A 22,489-nucleotide genomic window follows, 5' to 3' on the forward strand; every position below is an offset into this window, starting at 1 on the left:
CAATCGAATATTTTTCGATAAAGTTCTCAATTTGCATGGAAAGAGTTTATCGATTTACGGACACACGGATCCACCTAAGGTAGTTAAGACCAGTGCATTGATCAATGGCGAATACGTACACAGTCTAGGCGGGCATGATGTACTTATAGCAGACACTATTGCGACCCATTTAAATGTAACAGCAAACTACAAGTTGATGACGATGATTATGATACCAGTTAACACCACACAATATTTGCGTGCTGAAAGTAAGCTTAGTAGCAGTGTTATTACTGCTTTTACTCAAATCTTCAAATTAACTGTCACGACGTCAGGCTCAAAGTATGTGAACGCAGAAGGTAATGCAAATGTGCAGGTCTACGCACGTGGATTTACATAGCAACGTAAAAGTGACAGATGCAATGTTTTTTAAATACTGCAACCCGAAATTTCATTCATAAAATTAAAATTATGAATGAAATTTCGAGTTGCCGTATGAGAACATTTTTGCATCTGTCACTTTTACGTTGCTATGTAAATCCACAGTAAGTTAACTACAGTGCACACTACCTTGCCTACGAAACCCAACTTTCAGACAAACGTAGCAGGTGCAACAACATTAGCGAGGGGTAACCGACTCGGGAAATTGACTACACACCCTCAAAGGAATTGCCGGAGTATCCGGTAAATAATTGGAATTGATGGAACTGACCGGAATTGATCTGAATTGGCAGGAATTGATCGGAATTGACTGGAAATATGTGGAATTGAAAGTAAATGAGAGTAAATGCTGATAAGTGTGATTATCGGAAAGAAGGACCAGCGAATGCAAAACCACATTATTTCCTTTTTGTTTTAATTTTAAAAGCTCCCGCACAATAAATAACAGTGTACAGTGTTGATCAGTTCCATTTTAGAACAGGTCCAACGTCCTTTTATGTTCAAAATATGCACACTGAAGGATTCTTCTTCAGAGGATTCTTGTGAGTCAGATACGGAAGAGTTTGAGCCGCAACAAACAAGTGAATATTCGTCGGGGGAATGTTAGGCTGGGGCATTGCCGATGCGAAATGCTCCAGTTTCAAACCAAATTTACAAAAAAATGCATCACCGACAATATCATCTATTCCATCAACTTTTCAAAAGCCTAATGCTCAAAATAAACGAGACATTGAAAACGTGTTTTGGTCCTATTTGTCATGACGAAATTTTCGAAACTGTCAAATGAAGTATGTTTCATTTTCATATTGCAACCGGCTTATATAGACTTTTCTCACACACAATTTTATCCTCCGCGCAAAAGTCCATGCTTCATACACAAAAAAAACAATTCGTTCCTCCGCACAAAAGTCCATCCTTCATACACACAAAAAAGTAACATTCTCCGCACAAAAGTCCATGCTTCATACACACAAAAAACAATTCGTTCCTCCGCACAAAAGTCCATCGACTTTATACACAAAACGTTCCTCCGCACAAAAGTCCATGCTTCATACGCAAAAAAAAAAACAATTCGCTCCTCCGCGCAAAATTCCATCGACTTTATACACAAAACGTTCCTCCGCACAAAAGTCCATGCTTCATTCACACAAAAAACTATTCGTTCCTCCGCGCAAAAGTCCATCGACTTTATACACAAAACGTTCCTCCGCACAAAAGTCCATGCTTCATTCACACAAAAAACAATTCGTTCCTCCGCGCAAAAGTCCATCGACTTTATACACAAAACGTTCCTCCGCACAAAAGTCCATGCTTCATACGCAAAATGTTGCAAAAATATATACACGGAAGAACACAACGCATAACATTATACACACAATAATTGCGTGTTCTTCCGTGTATATATTATGGTCGATGGAAATTTCAAGAGAAATGTAACATTTTATGGACGATGGGCTTTTGCAACATTTTGTGTATGAAGCATGGACTTTTGTGCGGAGAATGTTACTTTTTTGTATGTATGAAGCTTGAAGCATGGAGTGCGGAGGAACGTTTTGTGTATAAAGTCGATGGACTTTTGCGCGGAGGAACGAATTGTTTTTTGTGTGAATGAAGCATGGACTTTTGTGCGGAGGAACGTTTTGTGTATAAAGTCGATGGACTTTTGCGCGGAGGAACGAATTCTCTTTTTGCGTATGAAGCATGGACTTTTGCGCGGAGAATGTTACTTTTTTTGCGTATGAAGCATGGACTTTTGCGCGGAGGATACAATTGTGTGTGAGAAAAGTCTATATAAGCCGGTTGCAATATGAAAATGAAACATGCCGTTACACGTAAAAACCTTTAATTGAAATCCAGAAACGAAAGATCCAAACCTATTATTAGTCATGATGTTTGTGTTAGACCCATAATGTTAGACGAATAACTTAACAGGAGGGTATACCATGAATTTGTAAATGTTTTTTTCGCTCGGAGCTGAGCACACCCTGAAAATCGAGTCTAGCTACGGCCCTGTATCTATTTGAAAATATCGAGCAATTATTTCGAAAATTCGTGGAATTGAAGGAATTGATTGGAATTATAGGAATTGAAGGGCGAATCCAGCAAGTAGTGGTGTTAATCCGTTAATTAAAGAAATAAAAGGAATTAAGAGCAATTAAAAGGAATTTACAGGAAGTACCTTTAGAAATTGAAAGGGTATCGAAAGGAAATTGAAAGGGAATTGAAAGGAATTGAACGGAATTGAAAGGAAATAGAGCGAATCCGGCAATTAGACGAGTTGGTCCGGTAATTGAGGTAATTAAACGGAATTGAAAGGAATTAGAAATTGATTTGCCACCATTTTGGCCAGTCGGTTACCCCTCGAACATTAGTCAAAAGAAAATATGACGATGGCAACATTGAAAAAATTAATTCACCTGAAAGTCGGGATCCATAATTTCTCTGATCCGCTGAGGGTTTGCATTGCATTCAGTGTTTATATGTTACACACACGGAATTTTGAAAACCGACACATTTTCTGTTTCTGTGTTTTACTTGAGTTTCTGATGTTTCCATATAAAAATGCACGCAAAATTCACAAAAAAGCAGTAAACCACGAAACAGAAAATGTGTCGGTTTTCAAAATTCCGTGAGTGTAGTTTAGTCAGGCTTTCCCTAAAAATTGTATATTTAAATTTCAACCGCAACGCAACACACGTGCGTGACTGATTTTTCAATCGAGAAAAATTCCGTAATTTATGCCCAAGGCATGAAAAAGATCCCGTTTAAGATAGTGACAATTTTTGTGGTGGCACAAACTGTTTGTGCTATCACACAATTTTTGAATTCCGTTCCGTTTTTCGTTGTAACACAAATACTGACACAATTTTAGTTCGGTTCAGTCCAAAGTATGTAAACACTGAAGGTATCGCAGATCCGCAAAAACACGCGGATCCCTACTTTCGGGTGAATATAATTTTCATAACGTTGGACACAAGTAAAATCGAGAAAAATTCACTTTGTTAGGTTGCATCTCACGCCAAAGACTGTCCCAAGCCAGTTTGAAAAAGAGTGGAGGGAATGAAGTTTAACGAGGACGTAGCAGTAGATAAGATAGGATTAGATAAATCAATCTTAAGGTTGAATGAATCGTGAGCTGGAAGCCGAAAGAATTGGGGTTAAGGGACCAACGTTGAGGTGAAACAACACGATCAGGAAGCCAAAGGATAGAACGATCCCAGAATTCTTATTAGCTACTAGGTTAAGCTTTTAAAGGACGAATAACCTTTTGCTCAGATAGGTTCAAAAGAATGGGCAAAGCTTTATGGAAAAGAATGTTCAAAAAGAGTAACACTACCCCGTCGGGCACTGTGCACTTTGATAGGCACGGTGGTCCCGAAACGTGCAGAAATGTGCGGGTCAGAGCTCGAGGATTACCGGGGGCGAGCAAAGTAAAGCTTTCATACTCACCAACCCGCAGTAGCAAGCGTGGTGTTTTAATGCTAAATACCTTCAAACGAAGCCATAACGAATTATACATTGCCACATATAATGCCAGAACATTGTCGTCAAGACAAAAAATGCAAGAAATGGAAGAAGAGCTAGAAAAGATAAAATGGGATGTTGTGGGAGTGAGCGAAGTGAGAAAACCGGGAGAGGAATGCCTGAAATTACAATCAGGGCATACATTCTTCTACCGAGGAAGTGACAGTCAGATGCTGATGCACGGTGTCGGATTGTTCATAAACAAGCGGTGGTCGGATCGCATAATTCACACGAAAAGCATATCCGATCGAGTGATATACGTAAGCCTGAAGATAAATAACAGATACAGTGTCAAATTAATTCAGGTTTACGCGCCCACGTCCACCCATGATGACGAAGAAGTAGAAAGATTCTATGAAGATGTCGAGAAAGCTCTGGACGAAAACCCTTCACATTACCAATATCTAATTGGTGATTTCAATGCGAAGGTTTCTGTTGGTAGTTTTAGCAACGACCAAAGAAATGAGCGTGGAAATACTTTACTCAACTTCTTACAGCAACACAATTTGTACGCAATGAATTCATTTTTTGCAGGAAAGCCTCAACGGAAATGGACTTGGGCTAGTGCAGATGGTGTAACGAAAAATGAGATCGATTACATCATAACTGGCTGTAAGTCAACCGTTAAGAACGTTACGGTCCTAAACAATTTTTCAACCGGTAGTGATCACCGAATGGTTCGTGCAAGAGTCACGTTAAATACCAGATTTCAAAGATCACAACTAGTTCAGAAAAGTGAAAGGATTGACGTACAGCGGCTTTACACACAAAATGAAGAATTTGCTACGAAAATGACTGCCGAATTAGATAACGTCAACAATCAATGTGAAACATTGGACGAATTGAATACCAAAATCGTCGATACAATAATGGGTTTCATGAAATCCAAATGCAAATCCGTCCAAGGGAAAGAATCAAAACTCAGCAGAGAAACGTTAGACCTGATCGCAAGCAGAGCAGAGTTGGTAAAAAACGGAGGACGAGATTCGGTGGAATACCGGAACCTGTCTAAAAGTATCAACAAAGCAAGGAGATCAGATGAAAGAAAATATAATGTCCAATTGGCTCAAAACATAATTGAAGCTAACTGCAATATGAAAGTCCTACGGAGAAAAATGACAAACGCCAAAAAAGAAATCTTCAAATTACGAGACAAAACAGGAACGATCCAAACGGATCGAAATGCGATATTAAACATTGCAACAGAATTTTATGAGAATTTGTTTTCTTCAGCAAGACAGAGCCCAACGGAAGAAACCGAAGATAGACCAATAATAAGAAACGTGGGATCGGAGGATATGCCCGACATAACTGTTGATGAAGTCAAAGCTGCAGTAGCCGAGATGAAAAACAAAAAGTCTCCCGGAGAAGATGGTGTTCCAGTGGAAGCCATTAAACTAGGTGGAGACTCATTATTAAAGGCAATCACGGCTTTGTTTAATCAATGTCTCCAATGGGAAGAAGTACCAGAAGCCTGGGAAAATGCGGTAATTACATTGCTGCATAAAAAAGGAGACATAACAAAGCTGGAAAATTACCGACCCATAAGCCTATTGTCAACACTCTACAAGTTGTTTATGAAAATCATTACGAAGAGGAACACTAACAAGTTCGACTTCTACCAACCTGTTGAACAAGCTGCTTTCAGATCTGGTTTCAGCACAAACGACCATTTGCAGGTGATGAGAACGCTTATTGAGAAGTGTCGTGAATACAACATCGACATAGTCTTGCTATTCATAGACTTCGAAAAAGCTTTCGATTCAGTGGAAACATGGTCGATATTGGACGCATTAGACGAATGTAGAGTAGACTCAAGGTACTCCAACACAATTCGATATGTGTACAAAAATGCTACTTCATGTATAAAACTTCATAAGAGCACGGAGAAATTCAGAATTGGCCGAGGTGTAAGGCAGGGTGACACCATTTCACCGAAATTATTCACGGCGATTCTGCAGAGTATTTTTAGGAAGTTAAACTGGAGTAGAATGGGAATAAATATAAATGGAGAGTACCTGAGCAATCTCCGCTTCGCTGATGACATTGTACCGATAGCAGCGAATCTAGGTCAGGCTCAGCTTATGCTACAACAGTTAAGTGAAGAGGCGAGCAAAGTTGGCCTCAAGATGAACTTATCGAAAACAAAAGTCATGACCAACATCGGGGACGATAGAGAAATCAAAATTGGTGACACTGTCATTGAACGAGTCGACAGCTATGTATATCTAGGACATAAACTGAAGTTAGGTCTGGACAACCAAACTGCAGAAATAAGACGTAGGATTGGTCTTGCATGGGCAGCGTTCGGAAAACTCAGACTAATTTTCAAAAGCAAAATGAATAATAGTCTGAAACGCAAAGTCTTCAACACTTGTGTCCTTCCAGTGCTCACTTATGGAGCGGAAACGTTAACTTTAACAAAAGCATCCGAAGATAAATTGAGAGTGACACAAAGAGCCATGGAACGGAGTATGCTTGGAATAACACTCAGAGACAGAATGACGAATCAATGGATTCGACAACAAACCAGGGTCGTTGATGTCATGGAAAGAATAGCATCTCTGAAATGGAGCTGGGCGGGACATATTGCAAGAAGGACAGACGAACGTTGGACCAAAAAGATCATGAACTGGCGACCATATAAAAGACGAGCTATAGGTAGACCACCAGAGAGATGGACAAACGGAATTAAGAATATTGCAGGTACAAACTGGCAGCAAATGGCAATGGATCGTACGAAATGGAAAGAAGTTGGAGAGGCCTACATCCAGCAGTGGATAGAAACAGGCTGAAAAAGAAGAAGAAAAGAAGATCTCACGCTGCTCAATACTCACCATAGAAAATTTTATACTGAGCAACGCAGTTCTGACAACATTATTACGTCAAACATCAGAGATGCAACATAATAAATCTTATATTCACCGGAAAGTCGGGATCCGTATTTCTTGCTATTCCCTGAGGGTCAGCGATACCTTCAGTGTTTATATACTTTGGGTTCAGTCAATAAATTGAATTAGGACTGTGTTTGCCATAGAAAGATAAAAAATGGGGTCTGGTCTGGAGATAAAACAAATAAAAAAGTTGAGATAATAATTTCAGAAAAGGAGATAACATCAGAGATCATGATTCTTTAAGGTTCGAGTGCAGATTTAGCTGCTTTGAGTGACTAAACACAAGTGACTTAAAGCATCTATATCTTCACTCGAACCATAAAGAATCATGAAGGTCGACTAACATTTTATTATTATTATTAACTTTTTGCTGCGTGCAACGCTTTTTATGTACAATAAAAATTAGTATTCATTTCGTAAAGGGTTGAATTCGGCAGGGACTAACTAAACTCCTTTACGTCGAGAAGAAAGTTAATTTCGCTATCTTAAACGGGGTTGAAAAATTATAAGCACCGAAGCTGACTTTGATGTTTTGGTAGATGGAATTTAAGAAAAACAACCGAAGCATATAATATTATTGCCATATTACCAGAAAAGATTTTTTACCTTGCACATTAACACAATCTTTGATAAGTTAAACTGTACGGCCAGTTGACCAGCAAAACAGCGTATTGGTAAATGACGAACTCGCCAAAACTTATCGTGTCTATCATCATAGCACTGAACCAAGCACGAGAACAGAACTTTCAAGAAAGGCCTCCTCGACGCAGTGGTCAAAATCTCTCATATAAATTAAGTTTGTAAGGTTCGTACACACCGTCCGCTACAAATTCAAAATTAAACGCATATGAACCAAATCAAAGGCTAAATTGTATTTGGTCAACTCGCTTATAAGAATGCGTTGATTTTTAGCCCCGTACGAAGTACGAAGGGGCTTATAGGATTACGATGCCGTGTGTAATTGATGGAATTCGAAGCAGACGGTAAGGGCAAAGTGTTTGCCTATGTTCGTAGATGACGAATCCGCAATAAAAATTTGGGCCGTCTGTCCGTCACGTCGATATCTTGAGTAAATCAAATCCGATTTCAAATTTTTTTTTTCCCTGAAAGATAGTCAAAATAGTGAGGCTAAGTTCGAAGATGGGCGATTTTGGGTCCACCCCTCCCGAGCTGGGGCCCCATAAGTGATTTAACGTTTTCCGAAGATATCTCTGGCCATTTAAAGGCTACACTTGTAAGTGATACGTCAAATGAAAGGTATTTACAATACCTATCGACAAAAAAAAGTTTATGGAAATTGGATGACCGACTCATTTGTTAGACCCCTTGGTGTGAACTAGGTGCAGGGCGGCAAGCCGTTTTTGCTTGTAGGTTGGCCAAATTTGAACGTATTTAGATGGATTTTGCTTCAATAGATAGGTATTGACCGTACCAATAAGAGAAAAAAAAGTTCATGAAATTCGGTTCACCGGAGCGTGAGCTAGGTCTCTTGGAGTGAGCTTATATGAGGCTACTCGGCCGTAGAGTGAAGGTGGTGTTTTTTGTTAATATCTCGAGTAAAAGTTGACCAAATTTCATGAATTTTTTTTGTTTGAAAGGTACTAACGAATGTAAAGCAGCCGTACTACTTTCCACCTCCTAACAAAATGGCCGTCGGCCGCCATTTTGGATTTTTGTGAAGCTATATAACGGTATATATAGTTATTTTGAGCTATATACTAGCATATTTATCAGTAAATTGTTTATTTATAGGTAAATATAGGTAAATATAGGACTGAGGAAATTGTAGGTCAATTTGAAATTTGTGTTACGTTTGAAAGGAATATCGTACGGGGCTTCGTAATTGCGCTATGCGCAATTTTTAAGACGTACAAGTTTCATAAGAATTTTACTTTACCGACGTTTACGGGAAGAGTAGGGCTACGGACGAACTAGGGTCTCGTGCGCAATAGATGTACGGGTTCGTACGGGGCTCAGTCGCAGCAAACGCTCCGTTTGTTCTGACGGCTCGTTTTTTAATTCATTGGAAGAATGGCCCATTTCCCGTTGAAAAAATCTGTGCTAGGTTCAGTGCTATGTAGTCATACAGTCGATTATTCTCCTTTTCTTTGTCATTTAACTGTAGAATCTACTATCATTTGCAGAGACCGAGCTTAATCCCGAACAGAAATTCTTTAACGTTAGCCAAATAGTTCAATATAATCTGGATTTGATATCAGACTACAATTCATCCTTGTAAGTATGCCGTTATTGAAATTTATACCAACATACTCGATGTAATTAAGCGGGCCGCTGTGACCTGTCGTGCTAAGCCAGAAATCAGCATCGCAATTGCTATTAAAGAGCTTTGAGCTTCTATTGTGATCCACTCAAGGGTCCACTGTAAAATTCTACTTTTCCAATGGAATTCAAAAAAAAACCGCAAAGTTCACGAAAGCTTTCAAAAGCACAAATTCAATGGGATTCGTCATTTTCGCTTAGCACAGCAGTGACTAGCCCAACACTCAAAGCTTAAATCAGAATTTAGTGAGCCGAGCTGCGTGAAATTCGAAAATGATTCTCAGCTCACTTTCGACTTTGTGTGTAAGGTTTGAACAGCAATTTCTATTACATTATTTAGAAATATTCTTTACGAACCGGGTCTCGATATGAATTCAGAGAAACTCAATTATAACTCGGAGGGACAGTCGCACAAGCACAACACATTTCTCTATCCGCATGACACCGACAATTTTATCTTGATTGTACCAAGACGGTTCAAATCGAAAACGGACTACAGCAACATTTTGAATTCGCCGCTGATCTTCGTTTGGGGACCCATAACGGTAGTCGCAACTGTAACGCGTTTCATGTTCAATAAAATCATCAAGCTGGACAGAACGTTGACAGACACCTACTTTCAAATGTTCGGTTTATCGCTGGGAATGTCTTTTAGTGCAACGATCCCAACTGCTGCCGAAAATGTTTTTCTCTGGTGGTTCTGTTTAGGGACCATGCTATCTGGAACGCTACTATCGTCGGATATGTTGCAGGGGTTCGCTTTGCAGACTGATATTCCGGCCATTAATAATTTGAAAGAATTGGAGATGTCAGGAATGGAAATCTATTTACCCAACTACATTGTCTCGGTCAAGTATGTATTTGGTGACGGCCAGTTCCAAAGTATATAAACACTGACGTTGGTTTGCATTACCTCAGCGGTTCAGAGAAATTTTTTCGATCACGTCTTTGAGGTGAATTCATTTCTGTAATCTTGTCATCGTCATAATGTTCTTGTGACTAGCTTTGCTGCACCGTTTAAGGTGGCCTCACAGTCGTCCGTTTTCATTCCGTTTTGGCTCCGTGTACGTGACAACTGACATGGAGGCAAAACGGAATGAAAACGGATGAGTGTGAATCCGAATTCAATGCATGTGTGCAACATAACGAAACTGTATTCACCTGAAAGTAGGGCGATTCGTGCGTAACTATAGCATTCAGTGTCTGTATACATTCGGCCAGTTTGATTGTCATTGAGCCGAACATTTATTTCAGACAACTATTTGAAAACATGCCGGTCAATCTAAAGCTGGTGAACACGGTTGAATTTACCGTCAACGAAATGATCTCCAAACAGAATATGAGCAATGCTTACGTCACGCTCGAACGAAAGTTCAACATTCTGTTCCGGGACACCAACGATTGGCATGTGCTCGAAAGATTCGGTAAATGCGCTTTTCGATGCTCGCAAATATTTTGTTTCAAATTTAGCTTTAAGGCGCCGAGCATTTGTCCTATAAAATTCATTATTGGTCTGTCATGGAGGAACGCTTGAACAAACTGATTCAGAGATGCGTGGACCATGGCCTAGTGAATTATTTAATTGCAAAAAATGAACGATTTTTGCGTGGTATTAGGCCGAAAGATTCAAAACACCGTCGTCCCAGCATAGTACAGCCAGTATCAGTTATAGACGTACAAGAGCCACTTCTAATGTACACTGCTGGTATCACAGTAAGTTCGATCTGGTTTGCTGTCGAAAAAGTCGTTGTTCTGTGGAAACGCAACTCAGTACAAAATCCTAATTAAAAATGTGTTTTGAAGTGTAGGTTGCACAAAACTGTTTTTGAATCAATTCTGTTTGTCGAATAAAGTGAATTTTAACCAACAAAAAAATCTTCTGTCTTATAAAATCATAGACAGATAAATGACAACAGGTTGCAAAACAGTTTAATACACACAGGTTTACAGTGCGACAGGAGAGACTATAATGAACCATATTCAGAGCGAAGTAACTTAAACAATACAATATTTTACCTGGTGTGGGCGTTTCGTCGATATACTAAAACAACAACCTCTGCCACATCGGCCAAGACTAAAGTGCCATGTCTCAACAGGCAGTGGCAAAAATACGCTCAATGCTAGTCTTAGCGTCATGCATGTGCATATTAAGCGAATCATAAGAAAATGTAAACGAGCCATCAGAACAGTCGGAGCGTTTGCTGCGACTGAGCCCCGTACAAACCCGTATATCTATTGCGTACGTGATCCTAGTGCGTCTTTCACCCTACTTTGACCGTAAGCCTATGCGGCGGTTAAAGTAGTTAAATTAAAATTATTATGTAATGTGTACATCTTAGAAATTGCGCATGTATGTATGTATGTATGTATGCTTTATTAGTTATCAAAACTACTCAAAATCAAAATATTTTACAGTTAATGCACACATTTGTTTTCGCCTTGCACTCTTTGATTATATGATCGCCTCCACAACGTAAACAGGCCTTATTGTTCCTGCATGTGTCCGCTTTGTGATTGTATCCACAGCAGTTGAAACATCGCAATACACTCAAACTCTCCGTCACCTTGCATATGTCCGTACCGATGAATACTTTTTTCGTTTTCATAAATACATCAAACGATTTCGCGTCTATCTCAACAATTGCTCCGTACGTTTCATTGTAGTTCACGTCAAACACATGTAACACTTTCATATAAGCGTCCTTGACTGATTCGTTCTGCCTTTTTATGTTCTCAATAATTGAGGACGCCAGCTTTTTTGGACAAAAACGGTAATGTCCAACAATACTAATAATTCCCAACAATAATGCCCCGTCAAAAATGGCGACCATTGTGAATGGATACACATGGACAAGTCAATTTTCTATTTATTTTTGATTTTTATTCTAAAAGTTCGTCCGGATCTACATTTTATTACTGCAATCCGTAGATCTAATTTGTAGGAAGCTAAAGACATTGAGCTGGAAAAAATTGTTTCACTTTACAACACGTTGTGCGACGACAAACATTATATGTTCCGCTTGCAGGTTAAGCACGTGTTTGTTGTGTAGTGGATGATGTTTGTCGTTGAACAGCGTGTTGAAAGATGAGCATATTTTTTCCAGCCTAATGTCGTTAGCTTATTACAAATTAGATCTACGGATTGCAGTAATAAAATATAGATCCGGACGCACTTTTAGAATAAAAATCAAAAATAAATACAAAATTGACTTGTCCATGTGTATGCATTCACAATGGTCGCCATTTTTGATGGGGCATTATTGTTGGGAATTATTGTTATTGTGGGGCATTATTGTTTTCGTCGAAAAATGCTGGCGTCCTCTAATATCGATCTCGTTCAATTTATCACTCATGTTAGTAATACGAATTTTAGGACTGCGCATCTTTGGTATTACAATATCATAATCCTCACTCAATTCTTTGACAGCGTTTTCGTGTAGTTTCGACAGGTCATTTCCATCTTTGCATTGGATTTCTAAACCACCATTAGGCAGGTTGGATACACTTTTTACATTGAACTGCTTCGGAATCATTTTTTCGTCCAGTATAGCACGAGTCGCGGAACATTTTTGTTTGTTTTTCGGTTTAACCAGTACAACTTGTTCTGGTACCCTGGTTTTAGCAATATCGGCATACGTCGGTGATGTCTTCGTTCCTTCGAAAACCGTTGTTGCATTGTTCTTTTCCGCTTTCATTTCACTCTCAATAGCTTGTAAATTACTGTTGATTGTTTCAAAATGTTTGAATATTTGGTCACAATTCGTCTCTTGTCTTTTCAATCGTTCATCAAATATGCACAAAAAACTTAACATTTTATTTAGTGTCACATTTAACATTCTATACGGATTGTCTTGACAATCGTCACATTCAAATACCAAGTTGTCGGATGATCTATAAAACTTTAACGAGACCGGAGTAAATCCAACACACTTTGAATGAAATGTTCCTCGACATGAACCCTGACAATATATCTTTTCTGCAACGTCCGAACACTGTTTCTCACACAATTTGCAAACATTTTTTATCTCGTCCATTTTATATTATCAGTAATTGTCTCAGATTTATGTAGGAAATCAAAACACGTCTATACGTCTACACGTCTACACAACGCATAGCGCAATTACGAAGCCCCGTACGACGTTCCTTTCAAATAAAACAAAAATTTCAAATAGCCCTAAAATTTTAATTTATTGAGTATAAATACACATAGGGCCTAGTATCGGCCTCAGTCCGAGGATCCAAATTTATTTTTTTTTCAACTACATTCTATTCGGCCTTTGATTACCTTCCAAATGAAACAAAAAATACGAAAAACGGATGAAATTTGCTCGAGTTATATGTAAAATACACATAGGGCCCTAGTAGCGGCCTTAGTCCGAGGACCCAATTTTTTTTTTTTCAACAACATTCTATTCGGCCTTTGATTACCTTCCAAATGAAACAAAAATTACGAACAACGGATGAAATTTGCTCGAGTTATATGTAAAATACACATAGGGCCCTAGTAACGGCCTTAGTCCAAGGACCCAAATTTAATTTTTTTTTCAACAACATTCTATTCGGTGTTCGATTATCTTTCAAATGAAACAAAAATTACGAAAAACGGATTAAATTTACTCGAGTTGTATGCAAAATACGCATCGGGCCCTAGTAGCGGCCTTAGTCCGAGGACCCAAATTTAATTTTTTTTTCAACAACATTCTATTCGGCCTTTGATTACCTTCCAAACGACACAAAAATTACGAAAAACGAATGAAATTTACTCGAGTTCAATGTAAAATACACATAGGGCCCTAGTAGTGGTCTTAGTCCAAGGACCCAAAATTAATTTTTTTTTTCAACAACTTTCTATTCGGCGTTCGATTACCTTCCAAATGAAACAAAAATTACGAAAAACGGATTAAATTTACTTGAGTTATATGTAAAATACACATAGGGCCCTAGTAACTTTTCACTTCTAAGACCCTAACTCACGGTCCACTCACCCGATTTTTTCCTGGATTGGTATTGACAATACCTATCATTTGCCGTGTCATTTACATTTCCATCGTTTATTTTGCCATAAATATCACCAAAAGACCTTAAATCACTTAGGTGTCCCTAACTCACGAAGGGCCGACCCGAATATGCCCATCTTCGAACTTAGCCTCACTATTTTGACTATCTTTCAGGGAAAAAAATATTGAAATCGGATTTGATTTACTCAAGATATCGACGTGACGGACAGACGGACAGACGGCCCAAATTTTTATTGCGGATTCGTCATCTATGAACATAGGCAAACACTTTGCCCTTACCGTCTGCTTCGAATTCCATCAATTACACACGGCATCGTAATCCTATAAGCCCCTTCGTACTTCGTACGGGACTAAAAAATGACCGTAATAATGTGGCTTGCTTACTGCAAGTCAGATCTATAAATTGCATTGATAAAACATTGATCCGGACCCGTTTTTAGAGAAATAATCAGAAAATGAATTTCTTCTTCTTCTTTTTCAGCCTGTTTCGATCCACTGCTGGATGTAGGCCTCTCCAACTTCTTTCCATTTCGTACGATCCATTGCCATTTGCTGCCAGTTTGTACCTGCAATATTCTTAATTCCGTTTGTCCATCTCTCTGGTGGTCTACCTATAGCTCGTCTTTTATATGGTCGCCAGTTCATGATCTTTTTGGTCCAACGTTCGTCTGTCCTTCTTGCAATATGTCCCGCCCAGCTCCATTTCAGAGATGCTATTCTTTCCATGACATCAACGACCCTGGTTTGTTGTCGAATCCATTGATTCGTCATTCTGTCTCTGAGTGTTATTCCAAGCATACTCCGTTCCATGGATCTTTGTGTCACTCTCAATTTATCTACCGATGCTTTTGTTAAAGTTAACGTTTCCGCTCCATAAGTGAGCACTGGAAGGACACAAGTGTCGAAAACTTTGCGTTTCAGACTATTATTCATTTTGCTTTTGAAAATTAGTCTGAGTTTTCCGAACGCTGCCCATGCAAGACCAATCCTACGTCTTATTTCTGCAGTTTGGTTGTCCAGACCTAACTTCAGTTTATGTCCTAGATATACATAGCTGTCGACTCGTTCAATGACAGTGTCACCAATTTTGATTTCTCTATCGTCCCCGATGTTGGTCATGACTTTTGTTTTCGATAAGTTCATCTTGAGGCCAACTTTGCTCGCCTCTTCACTTAACTGTTGTAGCATAAGCTGAGCCTGACCTAGATTCGCTGCTATCGGTACAATGTCATCAGCGAAGCGGAGATTGCTCAGGTACTCTCCATTTATCTTTATTCCCATTTTACTCCAGTTTAACTTCCTAAAAATACTCTGCAGAATCGCCGTGAATAATTTCGGTGAAATGGTGTCACCCTGCCTTACACCTCGGCCAATTCTGAATTGTTCCGTGCTCTTATGAAGTTTTATACATAAAGTAGCATTTTTGTACACATATCGAATTGTGTTGGAGTACCTTGAGTCTACTCTACATTCGTCTAATGCGTCCAATATCGACCATGTTTCCACTGAATCGAAAGCTTTTTCGAAGTCTATGAATAGCAAGACTATGTCGATGTTGTATTCACGACACTTCTCAATAAGCGTTCTCATCACCTGCAAATGGTCGTTTGTGCTGAAACCAGATCTGAAAGCAGCTTGTTCAACAGGTTGGTAGAAGTCGAACTTGTTAGTGTTCCTCTTCGTAATGATTTTCATAAACAACTTGTATAGTGTTGACAATAGGCTTATGGGTCGGTAATTTTCCAGCTTTGTTATGTCTCCTTTTTTATGCAGCAATGTAATTACCGCATTTTCCCAGGCTTCTGGTACTTCTTCCCATTGGAGACATTGATTAAACAAAGCCGTGATTGCCTTTAATAAGGAGTCTCCACCCAGTTTAATGGCTTCCACTGGAACACCATCTTCTCCGGGAGACTTTTTGTTTTTCATCTCGGCTACTGCGACTTGTTTCAATTACAGGTTAAACACTAGCCCTACTCACGTTAAAAAAATTTGGTTCAGATCCTTCGGAGGAATGTCGATTTCGTTTCTTTATCGAATCCTAAACAATTCTCTAGAACATCATAATTGACAAAAAATTGTTTCCGAGTCGCGCAACGCAATCGAAAATGCATGCGTTTCTCTGCGTTACCATGCGTTTCTCTGCGTTTTCATGTAAACTTCAAATCCGACATCTAAAAAAAGTGATGATTGAATTCCGACTTGACAAATGGATGCGTTGCGGCTAAAAAATCGGATCTATTTTTGATTAAAACCTTCAATCTCTTGGAGCCTAAAAAAATATAATTACTGCAACAACATCCGACCTTAACAACTCTAACTTACTCGAAAATTTCAGAACAAGAATACATATTTGGATTCGGTCTCACCAGTCATTATATTGGCTTAAAAGTACTCAGATTTTCTAGCTCAATAGGTTTGTTCCAAATAACTGTAAACGCGAACTTTGACAACCCGAACCACGACGATTTCATCCATAGACGACATAACCTTGGCTTTTCGCTGAAATTTTAAGGCCCCGTATATATAGTGACAGCTCATTTTTCATGAGCAATTGTTTAGGTTCTGTTGTCTATGGATGAAATTTGACAATTCGTATGGCCTTGGAACAGATCTATAGCTACAATTGCATAATAAAATGTACAAATCTACCGAGAATCCTATGATCATGTGTTCTAGATGAACTGTACATTATATTTTTAAAGGAACATGTGGCGAAAATTTCATAAATTATCAATAATAATTATTTTTTAAAGTTTGAAAACTCGACTTCTTTTGGGAGCCTGAAATTTAATGTTTAATCATCAGAAAATATTTGTCTGAATGTTGCTAAACTCAACTCAATTTAAGTTTGCAATTGGTTAGCATTCTACAATTTTAATTGTTCCACAGCGTTCCACATGTTGTCAACAAAAGAAGCGTAAAGAGTGTCGTTTCACTCACAAACGTGTGGAATTGAAGAAGCGTAAAGGCAAACGCTACTTCTATGTGGTGGAACACGCGTGGAACAAATAAAACGAAAGAAACAAACGAAACGTACCAAAATTGCATTCTTATGATGAGATCAGTCTAAACTACATCCTTTTTCTACTATGTTTAAAAGGAAATGACAAACAAAAGAACTCTTCAAAGTAAACTGTTCGTAACTCAACAACTAGTTAGCTCAGTGCGAAAGTCACTGACTCAAGATCGAGAGGTCCCCAGTTCAATTCACGCCAGTGACAATGTTTTTTTTTTTTTTTCATTCGCCTTTGAGAAACCCAGCACTTTGTTTTATATAAAGTAATCGATCTCACATCTGTAAAGTGGGCAAAGGACGAAATATAGTAACATTATTTCTAGAAAAATTAAAAAAAAGCGAAATTTCCAATATACGTTTTATTCGTACATTGTACTGATAACTCAACCATTGGTCTCATCGTCGAAATGTACGTTTTATCCGTACGACTTTTTTTTTGCGTGTAGTTAAAGTAAAATTATTATGAAATCTGTGCATCTTAGAGATTGCGCATACCGCAATTACGAAGCCCCATACGACGATCCATTCAAATGTAACAGAAATTTCAAATTGACCTAATTTTAATTTATTGAGTTATGACTATATAAATCTGAACATCGGCGCACCGCGACGCCCCTCGGCGCACCTCGGAGCACCTCGGGGCACCACGGAGCACCTCGGGGCACCTTGGAGCACAATTGGGCCTCACAGGGGTCGGCCGTTAGCCCTCCGAGGCCATTTTCAAAAATCGGCTTCCAACGGATCATCCGGTCAGTCCTCCGAGGCAGATTTTCAAACTTGGCCTCCAACGGATCAGCCAGACAGTCCTCCGAGGCAATTTTTTAAAATCGGCCTCTAAGAAGTCAGCGGGCCAGCTTTCTGAGGCCGTTTTTCAACATCGACCTCTGACAGATCAGCCAGTCAGCCCAGCGAGGCCCTTTTGAAAATTGGCCTCCGAGAATTCAGTGGGTCAGCTCTCCGATGCCGTTTTTTGAATCTACGGATCAGCCGGTCATTCCCTAGATGCCGTTGTTCAAAATCGGCTTCCGATGGAACGGCATGTTAGGCAGGTGGAGTGTGAATGGTAATGGTATGCACAGGTTGAATTTCTTTACGTCGTCCCGTGTGATCCACATAACTTTTTATCACGAGAACTACGAAAATTGTAATTGAGGCACATAAACTCGAAGAAATGCGTTATCGTATGATGATGTAAACCAACATATGCTGACATTTGTGGAGGTGCAGGGGGCGGCAGCCCCCTGGTAAAAGAAAATATTAATATTATCAACCATCACAACAATCAGACGTAAAAAACAACAACAATATCCTCTGAATAATTCGTCATCAACTTTGTATGTTAACATTAATCAGAGCACTGGCGCACGCTCTGTTCAATATTGATCAAAGTAAACATCTTGACAAGGTTTGACTTTCGCATTATGTTCATCGACTTTTGCATTATATTCATAGACTTTCGTATTATGTATTAACCGATATCGATACATAACTTGCATTTTTTCACTTTCGCTTCCCGTTTGGGAACCGAAATGGTTATTTGTGTACCTGTTTTGGACGATTGATTTTAGGCAATTTCGCGGATTGTAGGCCGAACGAAGTGAGGCTTACAAGCGAAAGTGCCTTAAATCAACCGTCCCAAACAGGTGCACATGTAAGTTTTCATGCAGAGGGCCGGAAACCCGAGAAAATTCGAAAAATTGCCCTCATTTTCGGCCCCGAAGCATGAAAATTACAATTTTCGTAGTTCGTGTGATGAAATTTCTTAGAAACAAATTCTCTGTATATCTTTTAAAGGTAATCAATGTAAAAATAAATAAATATTCTCGAATTAAAGGCAAGAGACAAATGAATTCGATGGCCTTTCATTTTTGGCAGTCCGGTGTTCAGGAACGAGTTAATATTCGAAGCGATTAACACCGCAAGGAATTGAAAACTGAATTAAAACCCAGTTGGTGTTGTATCGCTGGTCGCAAATACAGAATTGATAGCTAAAAAGTATAAAAATTGATCACTGTGACACTTTTCGATCACTTATTCTATTTTATATCGATCAATTCTTTAATTTTTGCGATCCATTTTAATGTTCTCGCGGCGATAGGTGACCCACTTCTAGATAAAATGGATTAAATGGAATAAAAATTGGATTAAATGGATTAAATAGGAAAAAAGTTCATTTTACCAAATACTGAAAAAGTCTTAAAAATGGTTGATTTTGATCAAACCACGTACTACAACTCATACTACAATATTAAAAAGCGAAAAAATCCACTTTTAGGAGTTTTTGGTGTAAAGTCGATTAAATGGATTAAATAAATTTATTTTATTTTTATATTTTTATAATCCTTTTTCCAAAATGCAAAACAATTATTTCTACAAGGGATTCTTTTGATAACGGCCTTGCCGAAGTCAGACGCATTTTTCAGTGGACCTATTTTTATGCGCCACGTTAGGTGTTAAGCACTAAAAGCCGAATGCATTTTTTCATTATTTCTTTATCAAAAACAAAGAAAACCAACATGGGCGAACTTTGACACTCTGTCACACTATGTGACACTCTGATTCCTAAAAAGTAAGTACAACACGTATTTTGGCCAAATCTTTCCTGTACACGAAATTGTTTGAGTGGATTAAGCAAGTCTCAAATTTTCACCCCAAAGGTCCATTAAATGTGTGTCACTACCCATGTATGGTTGGTGTTGTTGCAATCCTGATATCAGTAATTATCATAAGAAAGGATGTTGTCGTTGTATTTTGCGTGAAGAGGAATCATTAAGAGTTCGCCGAAATAGAAAAATGTTTACCCATTTTCTAACTGCTCATATCTCAGTTTAAATGAACTTTCACCCCACACGACCCTTGATGCCCCAAAACTACTTACATGTAATTATATTTCCAACGATATGTTCCACGACCTTGTCGGCTTTATGTATTTCGGAAGTTTTCCGCAAGTAAAGTGCATCTTTTCGGCTTTGTATTGGTTTTCTCGTTAAATAAAAATAGAATAGTTTGTCTCAAATATTTTTGTTAAAGAAAATAATACAATTCAACTTGTAATTTTCCTTTCTAATATTAGAGATATTGATCAGATGCATGTGATACGACACTTTGGATTGATAGTTTCACAAGTAACGAGAAACAGTGCTAGTTGACTATAAATACACATAGGACCAAGTAGCGACCTCAGTCCAAGGACCCAAATTTAAATTTTTGTCAACAACATTCCATACGGTGTTCGACTCCCTAACAAATAAAACAAAAATTAGGAAAATCGGATCAAATTTACTCGAGTTTTATGCAAAATACGGCCAGGGTCGAGGAGCGGCGTTACTTATTGAAATTTGAAACGTTTTTCTCACCACAGTCTATTCGGTGTTCAATTACTTTTCATATAAAAAGGAAATTAGGAAAATCGGATCAAATTTACTCGAGTTATGTGCAAAGTAGACTTAGGGCCGAGTAGCGGCCTCTTACTCACGGTCCATTCAACCGATTCCAATGAACTTTTTTTTTCCTAGATTAGTATCGACAATACATCTTCGAATTTAGCCTCACTGTTTCAACTACCTTTAATGGAAAAAAAATTTTGAAATCGGATTTGATTTACTTAAGATATAGACATGACAGACAGACAGACAAAATTTTAATTGCGGATTCGTTATTATTTTTTTTTAAATATCTGTTTATTATCATTCAAAAAAAATCAATTTGCGTGGAATACAAAAATTTCAGTAAATTTTATCGCATACGCGGTGTGATTCCCCGAAAAAATTATTCACCTAGGTATATAAACAAACATTATACTTCTGTAAATTGTCAAAGTGTCATTCGCATATCTTGTTGTTTCGTTTTCGCTTATGCGATAATAGCAGATTATGATACCGGAGAATACTTTCAGCGTTACACACGCGTGTATATTACACAAAATACGAGTGCAACGAGTATTTGTGTAATATACAAGAGAGTATTACGCGTGAAATATTCTCCGGTATCATATTTTCTTTTATTGTATTGCGGAAACGACCAACTTATCGACATATTAATGTAGGCTTATGAACTCTAGGTAATTAATAATGACGTCATATCAATGGAATAATTGAGAGAAATAATGTTCCGTATAATTCTCCGAAAAACAGTGTTTAATGTCGATGTATACACCGCAATGCATCTGGCAATAGGTGCATATCATATTTTATCTGTCGAGAACATATATATCGAGATAAACAAAAACTCCCTAGAGGGATAAGCTCGAGATTATCGTTCTAGACAGATAATAAATATTATGCACGTATGACAAAGCGGTCGAGGCTTGCCGAGACGGCTTGTCATACGTGCATATTCTTTTTTATCGCATAAGCGAAAACGAGACAACAAAATATGCGAATGACACTTTGACAATTTACAGAAGTATAATGTTTGTTTATATCCTAGGTGAATAATTTTTTCGGGGAATCACACCGCGTATGCGATAAAACAAATTATAAAATGTCGAGAGAGAAAATATCACAGCCGATTATCATGCATTCAATTAATAAAAATGAAAGGAGAAATGACACAAAAGTCCTCACTTTCGCTCATTACTTTAAGCTTTACTTCAGCCTTAAACGCGTCCATGTTCTTAAGTTGCCGTTTCAGAGAGCTGAGGCGATTGTATTCACTTATGTCTTAAGTCTTGAGTGATGGATGATCGTTGGCAATGTGTACTTGACTTCGTCGCCTAGAAGATCTCGAGGAAATGTCTCTGTTCAGTCTGATGTCAAATACATGTTTCGTGAGTGAATTGAGCATCCGGTGTAACGAACTATTCTCTCCACAATAGATAATTGGTGAATCGGGATCAGACTGCAACTGTACAGGAAGGTTGTCGGTGTGTCTCTAGGCAACCTGAAAGTTGCTTTGACGCACTTGTTTTGAATTATTTGCAATTCATCCAATTTTGTTTTGTTGCCCTGACTGTAGATAGGGAACATGAAGACAATGTGGCTCTGTACGTAACTATTATCTATGAACATAGGGAAACACTTTTCTTTTACCGTCAGCTTCGATCGATCGCCAGTTGCAGAAAATCTTGTTCGTGACCTTTGTACTTACCCGGAAATGTTACGTATGACTTGTCAGCCATGATTTCGCCTCGAATAATTTCAAAAGATTGGAGTTGGCAAGAAGTCTGTTTACAGCGTTTACCTCGGTCGTCCACAAAGAGAATAGAGAACAAATCAATTATAATAATAAGGTAAGTTTATTGCATTTCAAATTGATATTTTCTTTTTGTTTTCTCAAAACATATTTTACATAAGATTTGTTAAATAAATGATAAATATGATGGGAGAAATAAA

The 22,489-nt window shown here is 38.4% G+C and overlaps 1 long non-coding RNA gene across 1 annotated transcript; it reads right to left on the minus strand.

Moving 5' to 3' along the window:
- Window positions 1-17,920: 17,920 nt before the first annotated feature.
- LOC119083033 lies at window positions 17,921-20,687 on the minus strand. The gene is made up of 3 exons (XR_005088778.1): window positions 20,658-20,687; window positions 19,709-19,711; window positions 17,921-17,932 (listed from the first exon to the last, which is right to left on the minus strand). It is a non-coding gene; the product is annotated as an uncharacterized LOC119083033 (long non-coding RNA).
- Window positions 20,688-22,489: the final 1,802 nt, after the last annotated feature.

The sequence above is a fragment of the Bradysia coprophila genome, unplaced genomic scaffold (genome assembly GCF_014529535.1).
Source record: "Bradysia coprophila strain Holo2 unplaced genomic scaffold, BU_Bcop_v1 contig_538, whole genome shotgun sequence".
NCBI classification, from domain to species: Eukaryota; Metazoa; Arthropoda; class Insecta; order Diptera; family Sciaridae; genus Bradysia; species Bradysia coprophila.